The sequence below is a fragment of the Nicotiana attenuata genome, chromosome 1, assembly GCF_001879085.1.
Source record: "Nicotiana attenuata strain UT chromosome 1, NIATTr2, whole genome shotgun sequence".
Taxonomy (NCBI): domain Eukaryota; kingdom Viridiplantae; phylum Streptophyta; class Magnoliopsida; order Solanales; family Solanaceae; genus Nicotiana; species Nicotiana attenuata.
Window position 1 is genome coordinate 3996135 of NC_031989.1, and position 5684 is coordinate 4001818.

Genomic DNA, 5684 nt, shown 5'->3' on the forward strand with positions numbered 1-5684 from the left:
TTGTTGTTATCAATTCAAGTGTTTTAATGGTTTTAGATTCCTTTACGGCTGTGATCTTTTGTGTAGGAATTCATAGTGTTGACAATGCCTCGCCCTATTTGTTTTATATATATATATATATATATATATATATATATATATATATAACACGCTTCGTTGTACTACTTTAACTACGTATATAGCATGTTAGAGTATATTTTAGTGTATTCATCCCTTGTAGTACAAAAGTGTTAACGGATTACATTTATATTATTTAGATAGTAAATATAAAAGTGATTTTTAATTTTGACCAATGTTGACCTGAAAAGAGACCAACATTGGTCGCTAATTATCCAAAAATTAAACTTAGTGACCAAAGTTGGTCGCTAATTTTGAATAAGATTTATTTATATTTTATAAAATATTTTAAATAATAATATAATCATTAAACGTTATAACTGGGTCCCAAATTAGCGACCAAAGTTGGTCGCTGCTTGCTTCCCCTTTCATCACCGACCAACTTTGGTCGCCAATTTTAAATAATATTTATTTATATTTTATAAAATATTTTAAATAATAATATAATTACTACAACGTTATAACTGGGTCCCACATTAGCGACCAAAGTTGGTCGCTAATTTCAATATTTCTTTGACCAAGCAAGTCTGACCAGCCCGGTCAACATGTTGACCACTTTACCGACCAAAAAGCGACCAACCTTGGTCGGTAAATTATTTAAAATAATTATTTAATACTTTTCTCCACATTAGCGACCAACTTTGATCGCAAGTTTTGGTCGGTAATTCCCTGATTTCTAGTAGTGTGAGACAACTGCGTGGTTAAGCAGCTTCGTTGGTGTAACATGTGATGACAGATTAGGTACAGGAATTGCCTTTCATAATTGCAGCACCCTTTTGTCCCCCTCGTCTTTTACAAGTTCAAAAGTTAAGGACAGTTGGTACTGAACTTAGATTAACAACCTCAAAAGTTAAGGACAATAGGTCCTGAACTTACAGTTACAAGTTCAAAAGTTAAGGACAATAGGTCCGGAAGTCTTGAACTTAGACTAACAAGCTCAAAAGTTAAGGACAATAGGTCCTGAACTTAGGCTAAGAAGCCCAAAAGTTAAGGACAATAGGTCCTGAACTTACAGTTACAAGTTCAAAAGTTAAGGACAATAGGTCCTGAAGTCCTGGACTTTGACTAACAAGCTCAAAAGTTAAGGACAATAGGTCCTGAACTTAGGCTAAGAAACCCAAAAATTAAGGACAATAGGTCCTGAACTTAGACTAACAAGCTCAAAAGTTAAGGACACTTGGTCCTGAACTTACAGTTATAAGTTCAAAAGTTAAAGACATGTAGTCCTGAAGTTAAGTTCAAAAGTTAAGGACATGTAGTCCTGAAGTCCTGAACTTAGATTTTCAAGTCCAAAAGTTAAGGACATGTAATCCTGATGTGATGACCCAAAGGGTCATCACTCATTTTAAATTAAATTCTATGACTCTGAGGCCTTGAAAACCTCATTTAGAGTCACCTCGATTTGCGTACGCAGTCCGGATGCGTAGCCGGAAAGCTTAAATGAGAAACTTTGTGAAAAATGCTAAGTTTTGATGTTAAAATGAATAAATTTGACTTTGATCAACATTTTGGGCAGACGGACCCGAACCCGTGATTTGACGGTCCCGGAGGGTCCGTAGGAAAATATGGGACTTGGGCGTATGCCCGGAATCGAATTCCGAGGTTCCAAGCCCGAGAAATGAATTTTTTTATAAAATTGTTTTCTGGAATGTTTAAGAAAATTAGAAATAAAATCTGATTAGAAAGCGATGGTATCGGGCCCGTATTTTGGTTCCGGTGCCCGGTACAGGTCTTATATATGTTTTAAGTCATTCCTGTGAAATTTGGTTAAAAACGGACGTCGTTTGACGTGATTCGGACCTAAATTGGAAATTTTTGATGTTTTATGAAGTTTGAAAGAATTCTTGGATTTTGAGGTTTAATTCGATGTTTATGATGTTATTCTGGTGATTTGATCGCACAAGTAAGTCCGTAGGATGTTTTTGAGGTTGTGTGAATATTTGGTTTGGAGCCCCGAGGGCTCGGGTGAGTTTTGGATAGGCCACGGGTGCATTTTGAACTTTGAAAAAAATCTGGTATTCCTGTTCTGCAGTCTTCGCATTTGCGAAGCAGGTCTCGCAAATGCGAGCCTGGCATCGCAAATGCGAGAAGGGAATTTTTGCAGCCTGATCGCAAATGCGACCAAATGGTCCGCAAATGCGAAACAGGGCTTGTCGCAAATGCGACATTTTCGATCGCAAATGCGAAGCCCCTCAATTTGTACAGTGTTCGCAAATGCGAAAATCACTTCGCAATTCCCACATCTGAGAGGTCGGGGTTCGCATTTCCCATATCAAAGACCTGCAATTTTCTATACTTAGCCGATTTTTAAGTCATTTTCATACCATTTTCAAAACACAACTCCTTTGGGCGATTTTCGAAGAACAAATCTTCTTCCAAATCAATTGTAAATTAGTTTTTACTCATTTCTTTCAATCATTTACATCTTTTAACATGATTTCAACCAAAAATCAAAGATTTTCACGGTGGAAATTGGGTGTTTTGGGTAGAACCTAGGCTTTTTCAAAAATTGGGGATTTGGACCTCAATTTGAGGTCCGATTTCAAAACAAGTTACATATTTGGGTTCGTGGGGGAATGGGTAATCGGGTTTTGGTTCGAACCTCGGGTTTTGACCACGTGGGCCCGGGGGCGATTTTTGACTTTTTAGGTAAAACTTTTGAAAACTCATTTTCATGCATTGGGGTTGATTCATTTAGCGTTTACTGATGTAATTAAGTAATTTGTGATTAGATACAAACAAATTGGCGGTGGAATCAAGGGATAAAGCTATAATTGAGACTTGAGTTGTGTTCAAGGCATCGAGGTAAGTGTTTGGTCTAACCTTAGCTTGAGGGATTAGGAGTCGAGTCCTATTTGCTACGTGATTATTGTTGAGTACGACGTATAGGCATGGTGACGAGTATCTATACGTTGGTGTCTAGCATGACCGTGGGTCTTATAATGTGATTTTCATGATTTCGTTGAACGATCTATGCTTTAGAAGTGATTTCTATTTGTTGTGAGAAGTTAAAGAAGTAATTGTGACTTTTGTACATCATGGAGCATCGGCTCGAGTTATATTATGAATTGTGAAAGTATATGAGATGATTGAACCCTTTGGAGCATTGGCTCAAGTGGTGAAGTGAGTTATGAAATAAAAGTGAAAGCAAGAGAAAGAGTTATTAAATTGTTCCCTTTCCGGGATATTGTTGCTTTGTGGATTATCTCCCTTGCCGGGACGTTGAGATTGTTAATGTTGTACCATTGCCGGGATTTAATTGGTTCATTATGTTCCCTTGCCGGGATTTCTATTATTATTTTGTTTATTCCCTTGCCCCTTGTTTGTGATTGTTGTTTGGGTGAGGAAGAGTGTTAAAGCACGAAGGGTGATGCCGTGCATTGTTTGTTATTGTGAGGAAAGAGTGTAAAGCACGAAGGGTGATTCTGTGCCGCACGATGTACCATTCCGTGCCAATCCTATTGATTATATGTGAGTAAAGAGAGTAAAAGCACGAAGGGTGATTCCGTGCACATTTTATCATATAATTGCTTTGGTGAGGAAAGAGAGTAAAAGCACGAAGGGTGATGCCGTGCACTTGTCCTTGACTTCCCTGATTCTTGCTGATAATTGAGTTGTGTTGATCTTTACGTTTCTTTTACTGATTTTCTGTTGTTACTTGACTTTATGGTGATGTCATTGATTCCCTTGCCCTAATTGCTCTGTAATTGTTGCTTGGGTGAGGAAGAGTGTAAAGCACGAAGGGTGATTCCGTGTATTATTTTGGTGAGAGAGTGTTAAAGCACGAAGGGTGATGCTGTGCACTTATTGCCGTTTATTATGATTTCTTGTTGTTATCAGTTCAAATGCATTAATTGTCTTATTCCACTATTACTGTGATTCTTTATGTTGACATTTTCCTTTATTGTGTTATTTGTTATTATTGGATCAAGGTATCCTTGCGCAATATTATGCCTTAAATTTTATGCTATAATTGCTACATGTTTATGTGACTTAATTGCTACTTGACATTTACTATACTAAATATTAAGTTGCCTAATTGCTCCTTAAAGTCCATAATTAATTGCTGCTTGTCATTATTTGTTTTCCTCAGTGAATCATATTTAGTGTGTACTTGTTGTCTTATGAATTCGTATTAATTGTTGCGTTTGTTGGAGTAAATTTCATTTGGAAGAACTGTTGATATTATGAAATGGGAGCGGGTGGTACGCCTACTACGAGATTTAATAAAATGGGAGCGGGTGGTATGCCTACCACGAGATTTAATGAAATGGGAGTGGGTGGTACGCCTACCACGAGATTTAATGAAATGGGAGCGGGTGGTACGCCTACCACGAGATTTAATGAAATGGGAGCGGGTGGTACGCCTACCACAAGATATAATGAAATGGGAGCGGGTGGTACGCCTACCACAAGATATGAGAAATGGGATCGGGTTGCACGCCTGCAACGAGTTGTGAACCGAGAGTGAAATTTGCCTTTGTTTTCCTTATCCTTGTTAGAAGTTGAATTTTGGTTTCCTGATAATTCTCTTGAGATTCTGCTTTATCTGTTGTTTCCCAAAGCCTGTTTCCCCTCCCATCTTTACTTGTTTATTTTTGCTTTACTTTCCGCTGTATATTATACAACTGTACAGGTTTATTTGGTGGTCTGGTCCTAGCCTCGTCACTACTTCGCCGAGGTTAGGCTAGGCACTTACCAGCACATGGGGTCGGTTGTGCTGATACTACACTCTGCACTCTTTTGTGCAGACTCCAGTGTTGTAGATTTCGGACCGCAGTGAGATTGCTGGATCTTATTCATCAGGCGACCCGAGGTAGTCCTGCAGGCGTTCGCAGGCCCTGGCGTCTCCTTTCATCTACTTTCCTGTTTCTTTCATGTATTTTCAGAGACAGTGTTGAATTTATTTCTTTCAGACCTTTATGTGTAGTATTCTTAGACCGTCTGTGAAACTGTGACACCAGTAGTCGAGACTCAAACAGTTGTATTAGATATTCATGCTCAGATAGCTTATTATTTTTCTTCCGCTTATGTCAAATTCCGCTATTAAATGTTATATCTTCGTAATTGTCAAAGAATATAAAATGGGTAAAAAGTTAAATTGTTCAAATGATTGGCTTGCCTAGCTCATATTAGCAGGCGCCATCACGACTCCCGAGGGTGGAAAATCCGTGACACCTGAAGTCCTGAAGTTAAATTCAAAAATTAAGGACATGAGCAGAAGGGTATTTTCGTCCGGGCAGTTAAAGTTTATTAAATCAGTGGCTAAAGACTAAAGATATTTTAAACAGTGGCTTAAAAGTAAATACATGTGTTATTAGTGGCTAACTGTGCACCTCCCCCCCCCCCCCCCCCCCTGTTTATACCAGAAGATCTACGCCCATTGCAGCTCAGGGCAAATTGCCCTTTCCAAAATCTGAAAAGCAGCACATACAGATTATCCGCTTTTTAGTTTCTGTCTCAAGCGCACACATTAAAATAAGAAAACATAAAACAAATAACAAAGAATTATTTTAAATAGCCGTTTATTCAACCGCTTAAAATAAAAATAACCAGCTTATATATAT